General features: G+C 47.9%; 4 non-coding genes across 4 annotated transcripts; 2 read left to right on the top strand and 2 right to left on the bottom strand.

Moving 5' to 3' along the window:
• Positions 1 to 5,414: 5,414 nt before the first annotated feature.
• LOC132484709 (U1 spliceosomal RNA) lies at positions 5,415 to 5,578 on the bottom strand. The gene has a single exon (XR_009531269.1). It is a non-coding gene; the product is annotated as a U1 spliceosomal RNA (small nuclear RNA).
• Positions 5,579 to 17,954: 12,376 nt separating this feature from the next.
• LOC132484720 (U1 spliceosomal RNA) lies at positions 17,955 to 18,118 on the top strand. Its single transcript, XR_009531279.1, has one exon. It is a non-coding gene; the product is annotated as a U1 spliceosomal RNA (small nuclear RNA).
• Positions 18,119 to 23,873: 5,755 nt separating this feature from the next.
• On the bottom strand, positions 23,874 to 23,945 carry TRNAQ-CUG (transfer RNA glutamine (anticodon CUG)). The gene has a single exon. It is a non-coding gene; the product is annotated as a tRNA-Gln (tRNA).
• A 1,934-nt stretch (positions 23,946 to 25,879) lies between these two features.
• Positions 25,880 to 25,953, top strand: TRNAN-GUU (transfer RNA asparagine (anticodon GUU)). Its single transcript has one exon. It is a non-coding gene; the product is annotated as a tRNA-Asn (tRNA).
• The last annotated feature ends 218 nt before the right edge of the window (positions 25,954 to 26,171 follow it).

The raw sequence follows: 26,171 nt of genomic DNA on the forward strand, positions 1-26,171 counted from the left end.
TAACTGCGCGCTTGTCCCTGTGAGTCAAGGGTCGCGGTGCGGGGCTGTGACGTCGCCGAGCAGCCAGGGTGACAGCGTCTTAGCTTTCGGGCCGAGGGTTCCAGACCTGGATGGGAAGTACTGTATTGTATTCAGGTGCCCTATTATTCCGAATATTAATGGATCCTATCCCAGTTTATTCCCATTTTATTCAGAACTTCTCGCTCCTAAGTCTCCATTGGACACGGAAAGCTGCTGTTAGGCTAAGATTTGAACCTTCCCTCCAGGAAACCTCGTCCTTTCGTTCCAAGCTCAGCCAGAAAGGGGAGCCCCGGCCGCGGATTCCGGCGTCTGAGGAGACCCCCAAGTCCCTGACCCACGGCCGCCCGGCCCGGCTCCTCCGGGGCCGAAGGTGAGACGAGCCGGAGCTGCTCCGAGTTCGGGACCGGCGGGCGCCCCTTCGTCCTGCCGCGACTCTGCTCCACCGAGAAGACGCCCCAGGACGTGACCGGATGGAGACACTTTTGTCCTCTACTGCTCGGTAGAAACGTATGGATGAGGCTTGTGACGGACTTGAATAGCTAATTAAAATGTTCTCTTCCAGGTGCTAAGGAGCATCTCTCTGAGTTTTAGGTTTTGGAGCTTTCAGAGGTTACGAAGGACCGAACGACACAGCTGTCTTTGGAGGACGTGACGAGAAAGGTGTGAGGCCGGCGAAAAGATCCGAGGAAGGGAAAGAGCAGCAAAGAGGAGAGAATGACACAGAAGGGAGAGAGGGGCTGGAAGGGAGAGGAGCTGGGCGAGCACTGCAGCGGGGGCAGTCGCTGGGTTTGGGCGACCACAGCTCCTCGGAGCGCTCCCACCCTTTACCGACCTGCCCGAGAACCCGGTTCCACCCCAAATCGCCAAGCTGCTTGCCTGGCATTTGTTCTTGCAAAGTTTCCTCTGCCGGTTGGGTTTGGAGGGGTGAGGTGGGCTGTGTTGGTTTGCAAGCGAGTGGAAGTCCTGGCGGCTGCCTTGGAGACGACTGGCGGGTAGGGAAACACACAAACTTCACTCTTCCCTTTGCAGGCCGGTCTGCAGGGCCTGGGGCGGGAAACTGGAAAATCAGAGTCTCAATATTTAGAGATAAGGAGATAAATAGCCAAACAGTTGGTTATGTGAGTTGAAAGTGGTTATCCCTGGAAAAAAGAAATGTGGGATGGGATCAGGGGACTACTGTTTCCCATGACAAGTTTTGGGGCATATGTAACTTTGTATCACATGTATGATATTTTTAAAGTTCATTGCTTGTATTTTGAATATAAATTTTTATGTAGTCATATGTATCACTCTTTTAAAATTCTGGGTCTTGTGTCATGCGTAGAGATGTTTTCCACTGTAAAAATCATAATTTTTCTTTTTTTAAAAAAAATTGGGGCATTCTTGAAGCAAGGAATTGGACCATTTATTCCCCTTTTGATGAGCTGATCACATGAGCTAATATACTTGCAGATCCTCCCAGCCCAGGAGGTTACTGCTGGTCAGAGAGGATTGCTTTACTCTCTCTAGGAGGGTCCACAGCCACAGCCACATTTTATTTAAGTTACTGATACTGAAAAGTATCAGTAACTTAAATAAAATCCCACCCAGTCTTTATGCAGTGCTGTGCCCAAACCACGAGAGCTTACACTCAATGATTACATGTTAGTGCCGTGTGCCCAGGCATAGTCTACAAGTTTTACATGGGTTTACTCATTTAATCCTTTCAACAGGACTATATCATATCATCGTCCTCACTTCCCACGTGAGAAAACTGAGGCATGGAAAGGTTAAGTAACTTGTCTCGTCGCTCAGTCAGTGAGTGGGATTTGAAAGCAGGAATTTGAATGGAAGCCCACCTGGCTCCACAAGATATGCTCCCGATCAAAGAGGAACACAAATGGTAAAGATGCTTGAGCAGAAATTTAAGTCTGTATATTTCTTTTGAAAAAAACACCAAGGAGGAGTCACGTAACGGGCATAAAACTGTCCTAAATATCCTCATGACCCACCTGCCTCCCAATCATCCTTCTTATCCCAACAGCTGCTCCCCGCACATCTCCAACTTAAACACAGTTCCTGCCAGAACTAGGTTTTTCCTTCCCTTTATCTTTTCCTCTCACCTACCCCATACCTCTTCCATAGCTATTCTGTTCTTTCACTTCCAGGTCATTCATTTTCTTTAAACGTGTTAAATATATATAAAGAAGTAAATAAGCAGCCATCCATAGTCCCACCTCCTGGAATTAACTACTGGTAACATCTTTACGTATTTTTCTTCAAATCTATTTTTAAGTTATTCTAATTTTTGCAAAAATTATGCTTATTACGTAAAATTCAAATGATGCAGAAAATGCAAATATGTAAAATTTTGAAACATCTTAAATTCAAAAATAACTTCTGTTAAGGTAGGTAAATATTGATGGAGTCATTTTGGTATATCAATATATATATATAAGTTTGCTTTTATAAACTTGAGCTCTTATAGATTCTATTTTTATTTTAAAGTATGCAATTTAATAGTGCATAAAGTTAACGGAAGAAAAAGATACAAAAACAAAAATGAAGAAATTGTTGAAATTTCAATCAAATTGTTTACCACAAGAGAGAGACTTTTCTAAAAGAACCCTCTAAGGCTAATAATAATAATAATGATAATAATTTAATTAAGACATTAAAATTTGGAATGATTCTTCTACTTTTTAAAATCAAATTTCTTGAGTTGTAATTTGAAAATAATACAGTGCATCCATTTCAAGTTTGATGACTTTTTTTTTTTTTGCGGTACGCAGGCCTCTCACCGTTGTGGCCTCTCCCGTTGCGGAGCACAGCCTCCGGACGCGCAGGCTCAGTGGCCATGGCTCACGGGCCCAGCCGCTCCACGGCATGTGGGATCTTCCCGGACTGGGGCACGAACCCCTGTACCCTGCATCAGCAGGCGGACTCTCAAACACTGCGCCACCAAGGAAGCCCCGATGACTTTTGACAAATGAATGTACCCACGTAACCACTACCCTGTTCAAGAAGAAAGAACATTTCCAGTACTCCAAAATGTCCTCTGCCGTCAATCCCCCTACCACTTCCTGTCCCAGGTAATCAGTGATCTAGTTCCTGGCACTATGGATTAGTTTTGCCTGTTCTAGAAATTCACATAAATGGAACCACAGACTATGTACTCTTTTCATCACTCAGCATGATGTTTTCGAGAGTAATGCGTATTGTGGCCATGTATCAAGAATTTGTTTCACGTTATCAAAGAGTAGTATTCTTTTGAATGAATATATCACACTTATATCCGTTCACCTCGTGCTGGACATTTGCATTGATGAGCAAAGCTGCTATAAACAAGTCCCGTTTGTGGGCATATGTTTCATAAATTCCATATAAAAGCTTTTCTTTAATACGAATTTATTTTGTGAATGGATGTTAACATTCGCAAATACAAAATTTATTCAAATGTTACAAAAGCCTGAAGTACAAGCTTATCTTTGACTGTTTCCTATCAGGACATACTTAGTATAAGAATATAAGCCACACACTATGCTAGGTGTATTATTAGATTATCTCATTTAATCTACACAAGTTCACACAGTACTTGACATTATTTTCATATGACACTTGCAAAATCGGCCTAGCAAATTGCAGTTGGCCCAAGCTCAAACAGAAGGCACCAAGACTGGAAAGGAGGAAAGGAGGAAAGGAGGAAAGGAGGAAAGGAGGAGCCCCTCCGCCCCTCCGCCCCTCCGCCCCTCCGCCCCTCCGCCCCTCCGCCCGGTTGGGCTCCTAACCCCAGAGGAACCCAATGTCTTCGTAATAACCTTGGTATGTCTGATAGGCCTGGAAACCAGTATCCAAGAAGTTCCTAGTCACGGAATTGTACGGCTTTGTTTGGTCAGAAACTCCTCGATCAGGGATCCAGAGCATATCGTGGACAACCTCGACACTAAGGAAATCTGTTAAAAAAAAAAAACTCTGAAAACCCGTTCTCTCATCAGTAGGACACTGAAAGTTAACTTTCGTCTTGGTTCAGCTATTTTATATTCGAGCAGGAGAACTCTCGCTGCTGGGGAGAAGAGCACTTTTATGTTTTACTTTTACTTCCAATGATCTACATACTCGATCTGGATCCTGTGCTCTTTAGTTTTCTTCAGACCTACCCTTAAGTATCACCCCTTCCCCATCTCCACTCCCACTGTCCCTGCCAGCACCCCCACGGGTCGCACAGGCTTCCGGAGCTGAGTGGATCTATGGGTGCCGTCCCCGAGGTAGCCACGAGGGGGCGACAGTCTTTCGCTCCTTGGTCCTACCTTCCCTGTGTGGCCCAGCACTTTCTATCTGGCAGGACTTCGTGGATCAGGAGTGACAGTCAGGGAAGAGAACACCACATCCTGAGACAACGGTTTTTTGCAAAAAGCCCACAACTGCCAACGCTGGGCCTGGGATTTTCTCCTCACGTGTAGCTCAATAGGGAAAAAAACCACTCCTCGCTGAACGAAGTAAAGTTACGCGCAACTACTGCAGTTACTTCACGGGAAGTGCTGGGAGGATAACTTCTTAACTTGCCCGGCCAGTGAAGCAGGTCTGGGGCAATCGAGAGACTGAAAGAGAACTGCTGTTTCTGGTCTATGAAAGTAAGTAGTAAGGGCAGAGCTGAAAAACAAACAGCGAAGAGATGAAAAAGAAACTGGATTGAGAAACACGGAGAGACTGCTTCAGATGGAAAAAAAGGAATAAGTACGATGATTACCTACTGAAACTTGCAGCCACAATTACAAGCAAAGCAGCTGACCACCGCAGAAGCGTAGTCCAAAGTTACAAAGCATGAAACCGGTAAGAACGACATGCATCTTAGCTGTCTGTTTTCCGGCTTCTCACCAAACAAGCCTTAAAAGACCGGTTATGCGGCACCCGGTCACCTGTTTTCGGGGCTGTAGTGAACGCCGACGTTTCGGTAAAAGCGGGAGTTCAACCATGGCGGCGATTTGCGCGGCATAAACCCGGAAAGCGTTCCGCGCACCGCGGAGCACACCTATTACGTTAGACAGCTCGAATTCTCGCCTCTCTGCGATTCGGAAGTTCACCACCTCACACACTGGGGAGGCGCGCGGGCGCCGCCATTTTTAGCACAGTAACGTTAGCAACGTTTTGCAGCTACCAAAACTGAACCCCAGAACCGCAAAACGCGTTTTGAGTTATAGAGTCAGGGGAAGTCTGAGTCATACCGCACTCTCAACACCCGTGAATTCTCGGCGCTTCTCTGCGCCCAAATCGGAGACAACGCTTTCAGCAACAAGTCACCACGCCTGCCCAACGGGAACAGCACCACAGCGCCTCTAGAAAACAGCTATAAGTTCAGAAAAACAAGCTCCTTCCATGGCGAATGACACATTTCTTCTCTTAAACCTTCAAACAGTCAGGGGAAAGCGCGAACGCAGTCCCCCACTACCACAAATTATGCAGTCGAGTTTCCCACATTTGGGGAAATCGCAGGGGTCAGCACATCCGGAGTGCAATGGATAAGCCTCGCCCTGGGAAAACCACCTTCGTGATCATGGTATCTCCCCTGCCAGGTAAGTATGAGCTCCTACTCGTCTGCCCTGACACACCCTCAGACGCCTTATACTGTACACACACGGTCACTTTCCTACCCGCAGCCCCGAGCCTTCCTGCCCCTTCCACACAGCTGATCCATGCACTTGCAACCAACAGCCCTAGATTCGCTCCCACACCACGGGAGATCATGTCGTCTTTCACCACCACATCACGAACCAGCAGACCCTGCGCTGAGATATCTACATACGACACGCCCCATCCGTCAAGCCAACGGGAATTACCGCTCCCCTCCAGCCCACGCCCCGCCCTACTCCGCGCCTCCCTCCTCCCACGCCGTCCAGCCGAGCCTACCAGAGGGCGGGCGCCCTCTGCGGGAAGTGACGTCGACCGCTCGCTCTTTTCCTCCCACCCGCCCCCACCCGCCCCCACCCGCCCCCACCCGCCCCCACCCGCCCCCACCCGTTGGGGCCATGCGCGCGTGGCTGGCTGCTTCACCTCTGTCCTGCCGAGCACCTGTCTGGCGGCCTGCTGAAGCCTGAGCACCTTTTTGGAACTCTAACGGCTTTCAATGCGTAGAATAGAGAACATTTAGGAGTCCAGGGGAAACCGGTTCCTTTCAAATCCGGTTGTCTTTGTGATGTACTATTGTGTGTACGTCTAGTAAAACGCATTAACCATTATGGCTGGCGGTGAACTCTATTCCATTCTTCGAAGTTCAATTTCGTTCATCGGAAATTTCATTCATTTTATTCCCCGTCTTCAGGTGTTGTTTTGACTCTGTCCTTGAACAGATTCTAACACCTATCTGCTACCCTCTGACTTTGGAGTCAAATACGTTCTTTAACGCATGTTCATTTGTTACAACTACGCGAGTCATGATTTTACCTTTCTCTGAAAATTATTTTTTAACCCTTCTCCTTGCATATGTTCCGTGCGTTATGAGTTGCACATTTTTGGAAGTTTTCTCTTTCACATTACATTTGTGCTGAAAATTCTCTGCCCTTCCACATTCCCTCTATACCTTTCTCCCCTGATCTGTGTGCCTGAGGCTGACCCCCACAACCAGCATTTCCTGCTCTTTCCTGCCCTCGGGATCCAGGTGGGTACAGCCAAAGGAAGGAGATCAGAAAGGAGAAGAGAGAGATGTGAAAGAAAAAGGTTGCCTGCCTGATCAGCAAACAATGCTGGGCCATCAAGCCTCAGCCACTACCCCTCCGACAGTGAGTCCTGAGGGAACTCAGGAGGGAGACAGACCAGCTGCCTGCTGCCAAGCCGTCAGCCAATGCAGCCACCCCCAACGGTGCACCCTGAGGGTGCTCAGGATGGGAAAGAACCGGATACTGGACCCAGGTAGCTGTGGTGCATAGCAAAGGACTGATTTCAGTGAGCCCAGACTTGCATCTTCCCATACGTAGAAAAGTACTAAATTAATTAACTTGAGATGTCTAGTTTTCTTTAATTGATAGTAACCTTTTGATGTTCCCACAACCTGGTTATTGTTGCAAAACTCCTATATATCCTGCTCCTCCCTCAACTCTTTGGAGCAGTCCCTCAGGGCTATCTGAGAGGCTGCCTCAGAGGCTTGGAGTCCTCAGAACGTCCGCTAAATAAAACATAACTCTCAACTTTTAGGTTGTGCTTTTCTTTTCTTTTCTTTTTTTTTTTTTTTCAGTTGACAGAAGTCAGTGTACTTCTAAAGTCTCCATCAACTTCCCTGCCAAGCCTCAGTTTGGAGTCACTACAAAGACCACAGTCCTGTGCAGTGATCCTCCCCAACATTACACTGGGTCTCGTAACTACTCTTTTCTCTTCCTATTGCTATGGACTGAACTGTATCCCCCTAAATTCATATATTGAGGCCCTAACCCTCAATGTGACAGTATTGGAGATAGACCACGAGGGTGGGGTTCTCAGGATAAGATAGTACTGGGAGGAGGGTTAAAGAGGGGGATTTTCCCCTTTTATCCCTCTTGAGTTCTTTAGGCCAGATTAATAATAAAATTGACACAAGGCAGATTAACAGGAGAAAAAGAAACAAATTTTAATTCATGTGCTGGGAGATCTTGAGGCAGGGGATAGATGGTCCCCTGGCTGTGTAACCAAGCAGGACCCCATGGGGCCTTTGGTAGCGGGGGGGGGGTGGGGGGTGGGGGGGGCGGGGATGGGCCTTTCCCCACATTCTCTGCTTTTAGCTCCTCTCTGAAGTACCTAAATAATAGTGTTTGATGCACATTTCCTGAGTTGTTTTGCATATGTGAAAAACCCCACCTCTCCAACAAATGGAAGATGTTAACTACTTGACGACCATGAGCACATAGCCCCAGGCCTCCTGGAGCCTAAGGACTGATAATGTGAACTCCTGTGACACCGCCCTGTTACCTCACCATCAGCCAATCAGAGAACTGTGCACAAGCTTATCACACAACCTGCAACACCCCCTCCTTCACCTGGCTTTTAAAACTGCTTTGCCGGGGCTTCCCTGGTGGCGCAGTGGTTGAGAGTCCGCCTGAGGCAGGGGATACGGTTCGTGCCCCGGGCCGGGAAGATCCTATATGTCGTGGAGCGGCTGGGCCTGTGAGCCATGGCCGCTGAGCCTGCACGTCCGGAGCCTGTGCTCCGCAACGGGAGAGGCTACAACAGTGAGAGGCCCGCGTACCGCAAAAAAAAAAAAAAAAAAAAAAATTGCTTTGCTGAAACCCTTTGGGGAGCTCAGGGCTTTTTAGGGCATGAGCCACCTCATCTCCTTGCATGGCCTTGCAATAAACCTTTCTCTGCTCCAAACTCCGATGTTTCAGTTTCTTTGGCCTCACTGTGCGTCGGGCACACACACTTGCATCAGCAGCTGAGCAGCAGGAGTCTGTCCGCTGTGGACAGATGCTCCAAAATACAGACAAAGGCAGGGGCAGAGCGGAGCTGAGTCCTGCCCAGGTAAAAGATAAAGACACACATATTTCTCATTCTTGAGGTCAAGGAGACCTTTCTGACTACACATGTGCAGAACGGCTCCTCGGGGGGGCAAAAAGGGAGGGGGGGCCACCCCATAATAGGTGGTGTCAACATTCCCGCAGGCCTCTGCGCTAGAATCCATCTTGGCTAAGGGATGTGCACGCACACAGGGGAGGACCCCGAGTTATACCAAATACGGACTCAGAGCCAAGCTAAGCAGGATGACTGCCCAGAGGAAACCTGGAAGAAATGCCCCATATAAGTGATTTCAACTACAGCAAAGGTGCTTCTCTCTTTCTGATCCTGCTCCTGTGTGTCTATTCACATGTACTCTTTTTTTTTCCTCCTAATAAAACACTTCACTTGTTTCTGTACTTTCTGTCTCTTTGTTGAAATTCATTTCTACAAAGCAGACAAGCTAGAGCCTTGTCACTAGCCACTGGCCCTCGTGGTCTAGTGCTTAGGATTCAGTGCTCTCACTGTCAAAGCCTGGCTTCAATCTCTGGTCCGAGAAATGAGATCCTGCTTGAAGCCGCTGCCAGCGAAGGCCACATGAGATCAATTTCATGGAAATGGAACCTAAGAAGTTGCCAAAGCAGGTAGCTTTTGTATTTTTTAGACAGAGAAACTATAAGTTTGTGAGTAATTGACAGGACAAAAGAACTTAGGTTTTGGGCGCTCAACTAGTAAACAATCTAAGTGGAGTTTGGGCTTGGGATAGTAAATTAAAGAAGTAGCATGGTTTGTTTATATAAGCTTCTCAGCTTGAATTCCCTATCTCTGATAATAAGGGTGTCTGTCCTTCTACCACCAGATGCAGGGAGTGCACCTTTTAAGAATCTTTTTTTTAAATTAATTTTATTTATTTTTGGCTACGTTGGGTCTTTGTTGCGGTGAGCGGGGGCTACTCTTCGTTGTGGTGCACAGGGTTCTTATTTTGGTGGCTTCTGTTGTTACGGATCACAGGGTCTAGGCTCGCGGGCTTCAGTAGTTGCAGCACCCGGGCTCAGTAGTTGCGGCCCGCAGGCCCTAGGGTGCATGGGTTTCGGTAGTTGTGGAGCATGGGCTCAGTTGCTCCACAGCATGTGGGCTCTTCCGGGACCAGGGCTTAAACCTGTGTCCCCTGCAGGTGGATTCCCAACCACTGTGCCACCAGGGAAGTCCCGAGTGCACCTTCTATATGAGAGATTTATTTTCTGCTTTCAGGGACTCAGAAAGGAGGGTCAGTGCTTTGGCCATTAAAAAATTATTTTAATTTATTTTATTTATTTATTTGTTTGTTTTTATTTTTGGCTGCACTAAGTGGCTTGCGGGATCTTAGTTTCCAGACCAGGGATCGAAACCGCGCCCTTGGCAGTGAAAGCCCGGAGTGCTAACCACTGTGTTACCGACCAGGGTTCTTGACCTTCCCCAGTCAATAGAAATTGACTAGAGGCCAGACTGGAAATTCAGGCAAGGCTTTATTGGGGTACTTGCTGCAGCAGGGGGGAGCGAGAACAGGTAACAGTTTCCCTTGTTCGCTCCCCGAGGGAGGGGCAAGCTGGTTCCTTAGACAGGGTGAGGGTAGGGGTGTGTCCAGGGGTCAGGCCAGAGGGGTGGCTTACGTGTTTTGCCCACCCCTATCGTGGTGTTGAGTGCAAGGGGCATGCTCAGTACCTGCTTTTGCTCCCGACACCCTGTTTTTGCCCCCGGCTCTTCAGAAGTGGTCGTTGGGTTTTTTGGGCTTTTCGTCCATAATTTGCCCCAACTGTGCGTGCACACAGTTAATTTTAATCCCATATAGTTTCTTTGTATTTTGTTGCTGGAGGAGAGGTTTGTCCAGGTGCAAGCAATGCAGCACTGCAGCAAAGTGTCCCAGGTCACAGCCTGTCTCATTCCCCCCGAGAGACTGTACTCCCTTAAAGGGTAAGGGGCCAAAGGTCTCTTCTTCTGAAACTTCTTCCTGCTGGACAGGGGCCACAGACCCTAGCCTACCCTAGAGGTTTAGAAGTCCCTTGCTGACTGTTCCAAGGACCTGTAGGGACCGCTGGAATGGGTTGAATTCCTTGAGCTATCATGAGCCGTACTTCAAACTGTTGGAGACTAGAAGACACAAACTTAACGAAAAGGTTAAACAAACAAGGGCTAAAAAGGAGATGAACAACAATAGCCGTTAAAGGTCCTAGAAGGGGAAGGAACCAGGTTAACTCTGGGCTTCCTTAACTGTTGACAAGACAGGGAAGGCAATGTTGCCCCTGCCAAGAAGCCATTCTGCTTGGATGTATATTTTTGTTAATCTCGGGTTAAAGTTTAACATGTTTCTTTATTTTTGGAATGGAAGGTCTGGACCTGTTGGTCCCAGGTCTCCTTCTTGGACCAAAAAGTCTTAGTCACAGGTTTACAACAGTAGGGAAGACAACAGAGTACTAGATGAAATATAGCATAAATCAGTATGACTGAAAAGAAAAGGGTTATGAGAAAATAAAAACTTCCTGCCAGAAAGTTGTTTATACCTTGTGAGATCCAAGAGAACAAATGAGAAAACCAGTTTTCAATTTCCCCACCCATTTTTTTTTTTTTGGCAGCGTTGGGTCTTCGTTGCTGCACGCGGGCTTTCTCTAGTTGTGGTGAGCAGGGGCTATTCCTCGCTGCGGTGGGTGGGCTTATTGGGGTGGCTTCTCTTGTTGTGGAGCACGGGCTCTAGGCACACAGGCTTCAGTAGTTGTGGTGCGCGGGCTCAGTAGTTGTGGCTCACAGGCTCTAGAGCGCAGTTCAGTAGTTGTGGCACACGGGCTTAGTTGCTCTGCAGCATGTGGGATCTTCCCAGACCATGGCTCGAACCCATGTCCTCTGCATTGGAAGGTGGATTCTTAACCACTGCGTCACCAGGGAAGTCCCTCCCCACCCATCTTGAATAGCGAGGAATAGAGGTTAATTGCCTGCTGAAACTGTTGTCGAATTTTCTCAATGTTTGTTTCTACCTGGAAAGGGGTGTGGACATATGTGCAACAAGAAGTATTGGCAATTGCACATACCTCTCCTTGTTCTGCCAATAGATAATCAAGGGTCAATTGGTTGTCAAATACCATCTTGGACAGGGAACCTAGACTTGTTTTGGGTTTTGAACTGTTGCTATGAGATGAAAAATCTCAGCCCCATATTTTACAGGGGAATTTTTTCCATTTAAAAGTCCTCTTTCTTTCCAGATAGCTGCATGGGCATGTAAAGCAAGGAAGGCATATTTTGAGTCTGTGAATGTATTTATAATTTTTCCTTCCCCTAAGGTTAAGGCTCAAGTTCGGACTATTAGCTCAGCACTCTGGACTGACGTGTTAGGTGGCATACCCTGTCCTACTGACTCCACCTTTAACAAAACTACTGCCATCAGTAAACCATTCTTCCTCAGGGTTGTCTACGGCCTGGTCCGTTAGATCAGTCCTACAGGCATAAACCTGGTCAATGGTTTCAAGGCAGGAATGTGTTAGTTCTGGGCTTTCAGCGGGCACCAGTGTAGCCAGATTGAGAGTGTGGCAAGTTTTGAGGGTTAGCTCTGGGGAGTCAAGGAGTAAAGCCTGATACTTAGAAAGGCAGCCTCCAGTTAGCCAGTGGTGGCCTTTAATCTCCAGAATCCCTTGTACTTGATGAGGGGTCTGGACTTCCAGTGGCTGTGCAAAGGTAAGCTTGTTAGCTTCTTCCACTAATAAAGCGGTGGCAGCTAGTGCCTGGAGGCAGCCAGACAAACCTTGGGCCACGGAATCTAGTTGTTTGGAAAGCAGCCTGTTGGCTGAGGAACTTCTCCTAACTTTTGCACAAGGACACCCATAGCTGTCCCCTGTTTTTCAGCTATGTACAAGATAAATGGATTTTTTAAATTGGGGAGACCCAGAGCAGGACCTCTGGTGAGGGCCTCTTTGATGTTATTAAAAGCCTTTTCTTTTTCCCCAGTCCAAAGAAATGGTTCTGTACCTGGGCCTTTAGTGACTTCATATAGAGGCTTAGCCATTAGTCTGAATCCTGGAATCCAAATTCTGCAAAATCCTGCCATGCCTAAGAAAGTATGCAGATGTTTTTATGTCTTGGGGGCACTTAAGCCTAATATAGCTTGTTTTCTATGTGGAGATAACTGTCTACTTCCAGGGTTTATAATATATCCCAGATATTTAATTTGTTGCTTTGAGATTCGTGCTTTTTTCTGGGAGATCTTGTAGCCCCGGGACCCAAGGAAATTAAGGACTTCATTAGTATTCTGATCTGAGGCTTCCATGGTGGGACTACATATTAATATGTCATCTACATACTGTAGAATGGCCCCTTCTTTTTTCCCTTAGTTCTTTTCCTAGGGCCTGGGTGAACAAGTGTGGGCTGTCCCAAAACCCCTGAGGCAATACTGTGCAGGTATATTTTTGCATTTGGCCTGAGTGGGGGTTAGTCCACTTGAAGGCAAAAAGATAGTGAGATGAGGGATGAGCTGGGATACAAATGAAGGCATCCTGAGGTCAAGCACAGTAAACAACTTGACATCTCTAGGAACCTGGACTAATAATATATTATAAGGATTGGCCACAAAGGGTTGTAGAAGGATCATTGCATCATTTACTGCTCTAAGGTCTTATACCATTCGATATTCCCCGTTTGGCTTAATAATTGGCAGAATAGGGGTATTGCATGGAGACTGACAGGGCAGTAAGAGGCCATGTTTTAAGAATTTATATATGAGGGGTTGCAAACCTTTTTTTGCTTCCAACTTTATGGGGTACTTACTGTCTCTTGTTAGGATAAGCGACTTCTGGCTTAAGGCTAATTTTTACAGGTTGGATGTTTATAGCCTTCCCGTGGATTCCCTTGTCCCAAACTGCAGGGTTTACTGCCTGTGGAATATAGCTGGGAATAGGCCGTTGTTCTTCCAGCTGATTTGTCTTAGTAAGACACAAGAAAAGGGGCTGCTCGGGGCCTCCTAACCGTAATATGGCTCCAAGGGAGCCCAGAAGGTCTCTCCCCAGTAGTGGGGTAGGACACTCAGGCACAACTAAAAAGGCATGTGAGATCAAACGCTGTTCAAACTGGCAAGTGAGAGACCCAGTGAAGAAATGAGTGCAAGGCTTTCTGTCAACACGTCATGGTACAGCTTTTGGAGGAAAGAGGCGCAGTGTGCGAGATCAGGACAGAGTAAGTGGTTCCCGTATCAATTAAAAACACTGATTGTCTTACCTGCCACGTCAAGGACCACCTGGGGCTCCTCAATGGAGATAGACATCTTGATGGGGAGAGCCGCCAGAATCCCTGGGCCACCTCAGTCGTCCGGCATGGCCATCTCAGGAGCAGGAGCGCCCCCTTCTGCTTCGGAACTGGGGACAGTCCCACTTCCAATGACCTGTTTGCTTGCAGAGTGGGCACGGACCGGGGGGTTCTTTTTGACATTTTGGGCCCAGTGGCCAGTTGACTTACATTTGAAGCATTCCCCCTTGCTAGTTGTACCTCCAGGTGGATGGTTAAACTTCCTTGGCCCCCTTGGGCTGTCCTGAGGTTGCGAGGCATGGCTGACAGCTATGGCCATCAGTTTCGCTTGAGCCCTGGCCTGCCTGTTTTCTCATCGGGTTCTCTCTTCTTCTTCCTCAGCTTGATCTCGACTATTAAATACCCGAAAGGCCACCCCTAGGAGTTGGGGAATCGGGATTTGTGGGCCTAATTGTAATTTTTGGAGTTTCCACCTAATATCTGGGGCAGACTGGCTGATAAGATGTTGTCCCAGCAGGGACTGACCCTCAGGAGTGGATGGATCAGCGTTAGTAAACTTTCTAAAAGCCCCCACAAGCCATCCCTGAAAGAGGGCTGGATTTTCTTTTTCTTCTTGGGTCACTCCTTTAACCTTTTCGTAGTTAACTGGCTTTTTGATACACTTTCTCATTCCTTCTAATACACACTGTATCATGTGTTTCCTGGCTTCTGTTCCCTCCTGGGGAATTATAACTCCAACAAGGCTTCTGATTTGGGACTGTGTCTCCACCCATAACAAAATGTTCTGGCTGGTCCCTGGCAAGCTGGTCAGTGTGCCCCTGTGTTGTTGCCCAAATCCTGTTTTTCCTCATGGGCACAGAAAGTTGATAGGACTGTTTGGACATCCTTCCAAGTTAAATCAAAGGCCACAGTTAGGGCCTGAAACCCTTCAACAAACTTACTAGGGTGTTCAGAAAATCGGCCCATTCTCTGTTTGCATTGGGCTAAATCGGTTAAAGAGAAGGGCACATGTACTCTGATTGTCCCTTTGCCATTTGCCACTTCCCTAAGAGGGCATCCTTTTCCCGATCCTGGGTGATAGGAAGTTCCACTGTGAGTTACTCCGGAGGGACTAGTCTCTCCCTCCTGGGGTAACAGCGGGTATAAAGGGACATAGGAAGGTGGAGTTTGGGATTGGTCAGAAGGATCTGGAGAAGTAGGTGCCTCCGGAGAATCAGGGGAAACTTGGCTCCCTGTGCCAACCCCACCCCCCCGCCCCCGACTCCCGAGAACTGGGGAAACTTAGAAGGGGATCATCTAAAATGTCAGGAGTGCTTTCTGATTCCCCAGGCTTTTGATTACAGGAGCCACATAGAGCAGGCTTTTGGTAAAGGACCATGAAGGCTTGGATATATGGAATCTCAGTCCATTTTCCCATCTTGCGACAGTAAAGATCCAATTGCAAGATGGTTTTGTAATTTAGAGACCAATTTTCAGGCTATTTAACTCCATTCCCCCCCCCCCCACCAACTTATATAAAGTCCAGGCCATGTTACGGTACAGTTTAAGTTTTTTCCTTTTCAGCCCATCTATTTAAAAAATTTTCCAATTTTTAAGGATACATTCCAGAGGTATTTCTTCTGGCTTAGAAGAGGACCCTCCCATGCTGAAGTAACCTGCAACCGAGAGCGCTCCTAGAAATGAAGTCTGGCGTCCCAGAGACGTTTTACCAGGAGGCTTCTGTTGAAAGCAGGTCAGAGTGTCCTCTGAATACACTTCTTACCTAATGGGATTTTGAGCGTCCTCTACTCTCCCATCAATTCCTAACCAGACGTCTCAGGTCGACCCAGTCCCTTGCGCGAGGGGTCCCCGATAGGGGACGTTTGACCCAGTGCCAGTGCATTGCCAGGACTCTCCTTGAGGAGGAGCTCTTGTCTATAAAGCTTATGTCCTATAACAAGTTTCCCTATGTTGGGGTGTATTCCTTGAGACTGAGCAACTATAAAGCCTAGGATGTGGGCTGCTTGGAAGTGGTGAGCCCAATAGGTAGTCTGTAAAGGTATGGGCTGCCAAGGCCTGGAGTGAAGAGGGTCCTAGAGGTGCAAAAAGGAACTCCTACAGGAATTGGAGCTGGGTGCAATGGAAAACGTCATGGAGGGGTCAGGACCTGAAGGCTTAGAGGTGGGAGTATTCCCACAGGGGACTTTTTGGACATAGAGTAAGGTGAGAGACTAGACAGCAAAAGAACCCCAAACCCTTTCCCCTATCTGTTTGGCGGCTGCAATAAGATTGGGGAGAGCCTGATGATTCCAGCTGACACAGGCAACAGCGAGTTTGGACAACGTTTCCCAGGTAATTTAACATATCAAATGAACCCAGTATGTTTAGGGTCTCTCTTTGGGATGTTCCAGGTGCCCTTTGAAGCATCCCAAAGTTAGCTGGAGGTCAAAAGAACTTTAGTTAGAATTTGATACTTGGGAAGTCGGTCAAAAATGTCAAAAAGTTTTAAAACACCTGGTCAGATAGAATCAATCATAGGTTGCTGTGATACAATTATTCCTTGACCTAAGGTGAAAAAAAGATTTCAAAAATAAATACAGATCTGGGACTTCCCTGGTGGTCCAGTGGTAAAGAAAATCCTCCTTCCAATGCAGGGGATGTGGGTTTGATGCCTGGTAGGGGATCCCACATGCCGTGGGGCAACTAAGCCTGCACACCACAACTACTGAGCTCGTGCGCCTCAGTGAAAGAGCTCATGTGCCACAAACTACAGAGCCCTCGTGCTCTGGAGCCCACGCACCACAATTACAGAGCCCATGGGCCACAACTACGGAGCCCAGTGCTGCAACTACTGAAGCCCGCAAACCGAGAGCCCTTGCCACCATAATCAGAAGTCCACGCACTGCAATGAAGAGTAGCCCCCGCTGTCCACAACTATAGAAAGCCCGCATACAACAACAAAGACCCAACGCAGCCAAAAATAAATATTTTTTTTTAAAAAAAGAAAGAAAGGCTATTAAATAGTCTCTCCAAATTTTGGTAACTTGAAACTAACTTATATGATAGTGATAGGGACAGAGTAAAGGGACAAAGTAGGTAATTAAATAGTTAATCCCTAGGGGGGATTAATCACTAGGGGTTTGTAGGTAAAGAAAAAAGTATGGGAGACCCCCGAAAGTTAATGATCACTCAAGAAAGCAGGTTTACTTAACCACAAAACCAAGCAGGCCTGCTTAGCAACAAAACCATGCAACAGAGCATGAGATATGCCCCAAAACAATAAAATAATGGTGGCAAGAGAGCCACATCCTGCTCAGTGAGCTCAGTAAGTTAATGACCCCTAGGCCATGCTCTCTGCACACATGAAAAACAATAATTTATGGAAAGGTGACATTTCAAAATGAGAGACTCTCATTTTACTGAGACCTAAATTAATGAACAAATGAACATGCGTTAAAGAACGTATTTGACTCCAAAGTCAGAGGGTAGCAGATAGGTGTTAGAATCTGTTCAAGGACAGAGTCAAAACAACACCTGAAGACGGGGAATAAAATGAATGAAATTTCCGATGAACGAAATTGAACTTCGAAGAATGGAATAGAGTTCACCGCCAGCCATAATGGTTAATGCGTTTTACTAGACGTACACACAATAGTACATCACAAAGACAACCGGATTTGAAAGGAACCGGTTTCCCCTGGACTCCTAAATGTTCTCTATTCTACGCATTGAAAGCCGTTAGAGTTCCAAAAAGGTGCTCAGGCTTCAGCAGGCCGCCAGACAGGTGCTCGGCAGGACAGAGGTGAAGCAGCCAGCCACGCGCGCATGGCCCCAACGGGTGGGGGCGGGTGGGGGCGGGTGGGGGCGGGTGGGGGTGGGTGGGAGGAAAAGAGCGAGCGGTCGACGTCACTTCCCGCAGAGGGCGCCCGCCCTCTGGTAGGCTCGGCTGGACGGCGTGGGAGGAGGGAGGCGCGGAGTAGGGCGGGGCGTGGGCTGGAGGGGAGCGGTAATTCCCGTTGGCTTGACGGATGGGGCGTGTCGTATGTAGATATCTCAGCGCAGGGTCTGCTGGTTCGTGATGTGGTGGTGAAAGACGACATGATCTCCCGTGGTGTGGGAGCGAATCTAGGGCTGTTGGTTGCAAGTGCATGGATCAGCTGTGTGGAAGGGGCAGGAAGGCTCGGGGCTGCGGGTAGGAAAGTGACCGTGTGTGTACAGTATAAGGCGTCTGAGGGTGTGTCAGGGCAGACGAGTAGGAGCTCATACTTACCTGGCAGGGGAGATACCATGATCACGAAGGTGGTTTTCCCAGGGCGAGGCTTATCCATTGCACTCCGGATGTGCTGACCCCTGCGATTTCCCCAAATGTGGGAAACTCGACTGCATAATTTGTGGTAGTGGGGGACTGCGTTCGCGCTTTCCCCTGACTGTTTGAAGGTTTAAGAGAAGAAATGTGTCATTCGCCATGGAAGGAGCTTGTTTTTCTGAACTTATAGCTGTTTTCTAGAGGCGCTGTGGTGCTGTTCCCGTTGGGCAGGCGTGGTGACTTGTTGCTGAAAGCGTTGTCTCCGATTTGGGCGCAGAGAAGCGCCGAGAATTCACGGGTGTTGAGAGTGCGGTATGACTCAGACTTCCCCTGACTCTATAACTCAAAACGCGTTTTGCGGTTCTGGGGTTCAGTTTTGGTAGCTGCAAAACGTTGCTAACGTTACTGTGCTAAAAATGGCGGCGCCCGCGCGCCTCCCCAGTGTGTGAGGTGGTGAACTTCCGAATCGCAGAGAGGCGAGAATTCGAGCTGTCTAACGTAATAGGTGTGCTCCGCGGTGCGCGGAACGCTTTCCGGGTTTATGCCGCGCAAATCGCCGCCATGGTTGAACTCCCGCTTTTACCGAAACGTCGGCGTTCACTACAGCCCCGAAAACAGGTGACCGGGTGCCGCATAACCGGTCTTTTAAGGCTTGTTTGGTGAGAAGCCGGAAAACAGACAGCTAAGATGCATGTCGTTCTTACCGGTTTCATGCTTTGTAACTTTGGACTACGCTTCTGCGGTGGTCAGCTGCTTTGCTTGTAATTGTGGCTGCAAGTTTCAGTAGGTAATCATCGTACTTATTCCTTTTTTTCCATCTGAAGCAGTCTCTCCGTGTTTCTCAATCCAGTTTCTTTTTCATCTCTTCGCTGTTTGTTTTTCAGCTCTGCCCTTACTACTTACTTTCATAGACCAGAAACAGCAGTTCTCTTTCAGTCTCTCGATTGCCCCAGACCTGCTTCACTGGCCGGGCAAGTTAAGAAGTTATCCTCCCAGCACTTCCCGTGAAGTAACTGCAGTAGTTGCGCGTAACTTTACTTCGTTCAGCGAGGAGTGGTTTTTTTCCCTATTGAGCTACACGTGAGGAGAAAATCCCAGGCCCAGCGTTGGCAGTTGTGGGCTTTTTGCAAAAAACCGTTGTCTCAGGATGTGGTGTTCTCTTCCCTGACTGTCACTCCTGATCCACGAAGTCCTGCCAGATAGAAAGTGCTGGGCCACACAGGGAAGGTAGGACCAAGGAGCGAAAGACTGTCGCCCCCTCGTGGCTACCTCGGGGACGGCACCCATAGATCCACTCAGCTCCGGAAGCCTGTGCGACCCGTGGGGGTGCTGGCAGGGACAGTGGGAGTGGAGATGGGGAAGGGGTGATACTTAAGGGTAGGTCTGAAGAAAACTAAAGAGCACAGGATCCAGATCGAGTATGTAGATCATTGGAAGTAAAAGTAAAACATAAAAGTGCTCTTCTCCCCAGCAGCGAGAGTTCTCCTGCTCGAATATAAAATAGCTGAACCAAGACGAAAGTTAACTTTCAGTGTCCTACTGATGAGAGAACGGGTTTTCAGAGTTTTTTTTTTTAACAGATTTCCTTAGTGTCGAGGTTGTCCACGATATGCTCTGGATCCCTGATCGAGGAGTTTCTGACCAAACAAAGCCGTACAATTCCGTGACTAGGAACTTCTTGGATACTGGTTTCCAGGCCTATCAGACATACCAAGGTTATTACGAAGACATTGGGTTCCTCTGGGGTTAGGAGCCCAACCGGGCGGAGGGGCGGAGGGGCGGAGGGGCGGAGGGGCGGAGGGGCGGAGGGGCGGAGGGGCTCCGGGGCTCCTCCTTTCCTCCTTTCCTCCTTTCCTCCTTTCCTCCTTTCCAGTCTTGGTGCCTTCTGTTTGAGCTTGGGCCAACTGCAATTTGCTAGGCCGATTTTGCAAGTGTCATATGAAAATAATGTCAAGTACTGTGTGAACTTGTGTAGATTAAATGAGATAATCTAATAATACACCTAGCATAGTGTGTGGCTTATATTCTTATACTAAGTATGTCCTGATAGGAAACAGTCAAAGATAAGCTTGTACTTCAGGCTTTTGTAACATTTGAATAAATTTTGTATTTGCGAATGTTAACATCCATTCACAAAATAAATTCGTATTAAAGAAAAGCTTTTATATGGAATTTATGAAACATATGCCCACAAACGGGACTTGTTTATAGCAGCTTTGCTCATCAATGCAAATGTCCAGCACGAGGTGAACGGATATAAGTGTGATATATTCATTCAAAAGAATACTACTCTTTGATAACGTGAAACAAATTCTTGATACATGGCCACAATACGCATTACTCTCGAAAACATCATGCTGAGTGATGAAAAGAGTACATAGTCTGTGGTTCCATTTATGTGAATTTCTAGAACAGGCAAAACTAATCCATAGTGCCAGGAACTAGATCACTGATTACCTGGGACAGGAAGTGGTAGGGGGATTGACGGCAGAGGACATTTTGGAGTACTGGAAATGTTCTTTCTTCTTGAACAGGGTAGTGGTTACGTGGGTACATTCATTTGTCAAAAGTCATCGGGGCTTCCTTGGTGGCGCAGTGTTTGAGAGTCCGCCTGCTGATGCAGGGTACAGGGGTTCGTGCCCCAGTCCGGGAAGATCCCACATGCCGTGGAGCGGCTGGGCCCGTGAGCCATGGCCACTGAGCCTGCGCGTCCGGAGGCTGTGCTCCGCAACGGGAGAGGCCACAACGGTGAGAGGCCTGCGTACCGCAAAAAAAAAAAAAGTCATCAAACTTGAAATGGATGCACTGTATTATTTTCAAATTACAACTCAAGAAATTTGATTTTAAAAAGTAGAAGAATCATTCCAAATTTTAATGTCTTAATTAAATTATTATCATTATTATTATTATTAGCCTTAGAGGGTTCTTTTAGAAAAGTCTCTCTCTTGTGGTAAACAATTTGATTGAAATTTCAACAATTTCTTCATTTTTGTTTTTGTATCTTTTTCTTCCGTTAACTTTATGCACTATTAAATTGCATACTTTAAAATAAAAATAGAATCTATAAGAGCTCAAGTTTATAAAAGCAAACTTATATATATATATTGATATACCAAAATGACTCCATCAATATTTACCTACCTTAACAGAAGTTATTTTTGAATTTAAGATGTTTCAAAATTTTACATATTTGCATTTTCTGCATCATTTGAATTTTACGTAATAAGCATAATTTTTGCAAAAATTAGAATAACTTAAAAATAGATTTGAAGAAAAATACGTAAAGATGTTACCAGTAGTTAATTCCAGGAGGTGGGACTATGGATGGCTGCTTATTTACTTCTTTATATATATTTAACACGTTTAAAGAAAATGAATGACCTGGAAGTGAAAGAACAGAATAGCTATGGAAGAGGTATGGGGTAGGTGAGAGGAAAAGATAAAGGGAAGGAAAAACCTAGTTCTGGCAGGAACTGTGTTTAAGTTGGAGATGTGCGGGGAGCAGCTGTTGGGATAAGAAGGATGATTGGGAGGCAGGTGGGTCATGAGGATATTTAGGACAGTTTTATGCCCGTTACGTGACTCCTCCTTGGTGTTTTTTTCAAAAGAAATATACAGACTTAAATTTCTGCTCAAGCATCTTTACCATTTGTGTTCCTCTTTGATCGGGAGCATATCTTGTGGAGCCAGGTGGGCTTCCATTCAAATTCCTGCTTTCAAATCCCACTCACTGACTGAGCGACGAGACAAGTTACTTAACCTTTCCATGCCTCAGTTTTCTCACGTGGGAAGTGAGGACGATGATATGATATAGTCCTGTTGAAAGGATTAAATGAGTAAACCCATGTAAAACTTGTAGACTATGCCTGGGCACACGGCACTAACATGTAATCATTGAGTGTAAGCTCTCGTGGTTTGGGCACAGCACTGCATAAAGACTGGGTGGGATTTTATTTAAGTTACTGATACTTTTCAGTATCAGTAACTTAAATAAAATGTGGCTGTGGCTGTGGACCCTCCTAGAGAGAGTAAAGCAATCCTCTCTGACCAGCAGTAACCTCCTGGGCTGGGAGGATCTGCAAGTATATTAGCTCATGTGATCAGCTCATCAAAAGGGGAATAAATGGTCCAATTCCTTGCTTCAAGAATGCCCCAATTTTTTTTAAAAAAAGAAAAATTATGATTTTTACAGTGGAAAACATCTCTACGCATGACACAAGACCCAGAATTTTAAAAGAGTGATACATATGACTACATAAAAATTTATATTCAAAATACAAGCAATGAACTTTAAAAATATCATACATGTGATACAAAGTTACATATGCCCCAAAACTTGTCATGGGAAACAGTAGTCCCCTGATCCCATCCCACATTTCTTTTTTCCAGGGATAACCACTTTCAACTCACATAACCAACTGTTTGGCTATTTATCTCCTTATCTCTAAATATTGAGACTCTGATTTTCCAGTTTCCCGCCCCAGGCCCTGCAGACCGGCCTGCAAAGGGAAGAGTGAAGTTTGTGTGTTTCCCTACCCGCCAGTCGTCTCCAAGGCAGCCGCCAGGACTTCCACTCGCTTGCAAACCAACACAGCCCACCTCACCCCTCCAAACCCAACCGGCAGAGGAAACTTTGCAAGAACAAATGCCAGGCAAGCAGCTTGGCGATTTGGGGTGGAACCGGGTTCTCGGGCAGGTCGGTAAAGGGTGGGAGCGCTCCGAGGAGCTGTGGTCGCCCAAACCCAGCGACTGCCCCCGCTGCAGTGCTCGCCCAGCTCCTCTCCCTTCCAGCCCCTCTCTCCCTTCTGTGTCATTCTCTCCTCTTTGCTGCTCTTTCCCTTCCTCGGATCTTTTCGCCGGCCTCACACCTTTCTCGTCACGTCCTCCAAAGACAGCTGTGTCGTTCGGTCCTTCGTAACCTCTGAAAGCTCCAAAACCTAAAACTCAGAGAGATGCTCCTTAGCACCTGGAAGAGAACATTTTAATTAGCTATTCAAGTCCGTCACAAGCCTCATCCATACGTTTCTACCGAGCAGTAGAGGACAAAAGTGTCTCCATCCGGTCACGTCCTGGGGCGTCTTCTCGGTGGAGCAGAGTCGCGGCAGGACGAAGGGGCGCCCGCCGGTCCCGAACTCGGAGCAGCTCCGGCTCGTCTCACCTTCGGCCCCGGAGGAGCCGGGCCGGGCGGCCGTGGGTCAGGGACTTGGGGGTCTCCTCAGACGCCGGAATCCGCGGCCGGGGCTCCCCTTTCTGGCTGAGCTTGGAACGAAAGGACGAGGTTTCCTGGAGGGAAGGTTCAAATCTTAGCCTAACAGCAGCTTTCCGTGTCCAATGGAGACTTAGGAGCGAGAAGTTCTGAATAAAATGGGAATAAACTGGGATAGGATCCATTAATATTCGGAATAATAGGGCACCTGAATACAATACAGTACTTCCCATCCAGGTCTGGAACCCTCGGCCCGAAAGCTAAGACGCTGTCACCCTGGCTGCTCGGCGACGTCACAGCCCCGCACCGCGACCCTTGACTCACAGGGACAAGCGCGCAGTTAGTTACAAGACGTGCGGTGCGAAGCCCCCTCGCGGGGCAGGTACTCAGTGGGCGCAGCCTCTGCCTTTTGCCCCCGAGACCCAGGGTGGCCCGACGAGGGGGTGCCACCGGCTCGGTCGCTGCGCCCCTGGGCGGCGGGGCCGGGGCCTCCGATGGCCAGCGACGGGCAGAGTCGCCAGGGACCAGCGGGGACGCCGCGGGCTCGTCCCCCCACCTGGCCGCCACGTCCGCGTGGAGCGCGCGGACCGCGCCTCTCCGGGACGCGGGAGCGGGAAAGCACGTCCCGTCTGAGGAGTAAAAAAATCCCTTTCTTCTAACTAAACAGAAAGGTCCCACCGAGATTTGAACTCGGATCGCTGGATTCAGAGTCCAGAGTGCTCACCATTACACCATGGAACCTCCTCGAAGGGTGTTTGCTCTATGCCGCCGGAGATGGGTAAGTACTTATTTAGCCTCCACGCGTCCCAGCGATAATCCCAAGGCGTTTCTTCTACGGTCCCGACAAGACTTGAGTACGGTTGACCCGCGTGGGTGGTCATCCGTCTTGCTTTCTCTCTGCTCCTCTCCTTTGATTGACTTCTCTCAGTTCACTTGCACCTCAGAAAATGAGGTAAAATCCACTTTGGGCTTCGGGCCAGGGAAGAGCCCCTGAAAGTCTCCATCATAAACCGCATATTCTGCCTCAGTTTGCCAGAGTGTCCCATCCTGAGGTAAAATTTCTGCAGATAATAGTGTTACTTTTCTTTGCCTTCACACTTTTCCCATTGCCCAGAGAGGGCAGACGACTGTCAGGGCAGGACTTGGGACTTCCTGGGTCCCTTGGCTACACAGCACCGATGACACTCCAAAGCTGCCACCACCTCCTACGTGTAATATATAAAGTGTGTCAGCAGTGGAGTGGGAATGGGAGGCAGGAGACCTCTCCTTTTCTTCTTCATACACTTCTGATGAAGGGGGGCTCAGTTTTTCTTACAACCAATGTAGATTTGTTAGATTTACAGTGCAAGTAAAGATGAACGTTTACACCAAACACTGAGACAAGCCAGGCCATACTCACCTGGGGTGACTCAAAATCAACGACATGCTGTGGAGGCCACAAGACAGCGCTCGGACACTTCGGCAGTCACAGACTCTTTCCTCAGAGCTTGGGCAAGTCCGTTTCATTGCCATTTCTTAATATATCAGGACCCAGAAATTGCACGGCTTAAAAAAAGTGTACACATATCCAGGTACCCAAGAGCACTCATTGCTGGGTCACAGAGCATGTGTATCCAAGTTGTCTGACAGTGTATACAGCATTTATGTACACAAAATACCACCACGCTAAATATTTACATGTGTCACAGGTATAAATCCACATTATGTCTCAAAATAATAATCTGCATTATTTCATTTCCCCTTTACTTCTTCATTTTCTCCCAAAGCCATTTCTCCCCTTATCCAATACACAGAACAGAAAAATTCGCATTCAAAGAAAAGAGCTGTCGGCCAAAAACCAGAGTCAGAAAGATGCCCAGTGTTGCTGGGAGACGTCCCAGGGACTGGACAAGAGTTGACTCAAGGAGGAACGAGGCCCTCGTTACCAGGAGGAAGTTCACAGCACCGGGCTGAGGAGAAGATGACATTTCCTTCTGGAAGATCAAGAAGTTGAGCGGCAACAAACAACACGAAGCGCTCCTCCAGGAGAACTTCAAGATCAGTCAAGGTTTATGAGTGCAAGGACCAGAAGGGGACTCTGGCTGATACGGGAAGAAAAGAAATCCGTGGAAAGGACGTTGAGGCATCACAGAATGGCCGGGAAACCCGGAGCGTCCTGGTGAGTGCCAGACCCTGTTCTAGGCGTGGGGACGCAGGGGCGACCATCACGGCGACCGCTGCCGTTGTGGAAATCGCGTGACGGACACAGGAAACCAAAGCACCACACCGGCCCCCGGAGGCCTCTCGGAAGGGTGCGCAAACTCTCATTCATTGGGGGTCGGCGAGGAAACCGGAAGAGCCGTCATGGATGCCCACCGGGTGTTCAGCTATCCTTGGACTCCACTCGGTTCAGGCCCGGAGGGTCCCGGCCCGGGCTCCGGGTGTCTCCGGGGGCGCTGGCATCTGAGACGGGTAAGGGGCAAGGCGGGGTCAGGCCATTCTGCTGCCCTTTTAGTTTCGGATAAGGCACCTAAGGCACCAGTTTCAAACAGGATAAAGAACATCATTCATCGCTCTAAACTTTCCGATTTTGCGAGGCTTTGGAACTGGCACCGTTCTCCTGCGGGGCAGGCGGCACATCCTGGGAATTAGTAAGTGTCTACTGCAAAGAGAGTCCGGAAAAGAGGCGTGCTGCTGTCTCTGTGGCGCAATCGGTTAGCGCGTTCGGCTGTTAACCGAAAGGTTGGTGGTTCGAGCCCACCCAGGGACGATAGGAGAGGTTTTTTTTCTTTCTTTCTTTCTTTCTTTTTCTTTTTCTTTTTTTTTCCGCAGAACCCATTCAGGGTTTTCGGTGCTGGATACCCTTCCAGGTGCTCCATGCTGATTATTACCTGTACATCGGCTCACACAAAGTTTACCGAACTGCATTCGGGGTCCTATCCACCTCACGACTGCTGCCAGTCTTGGGCCACACCGCCTTCCCAGCTC

The sequence above is a fragment of the Mesoplodon densirostris genome, chromosome 2 (genome assembly GCF_025265405.1).
Source record: "Mesoplodon densirostris isolate mMesDen1 chromosome 2, mMesDen1 primary haplotype, whole genome shotgun sequence".
NCBI classification, from domain to species: Eukaryota; Metazoa; Chordata; class Mammalia; order Artiodactyla; family Ziphiidae; genus Mesoplodon; species Mesoplodon densirostris.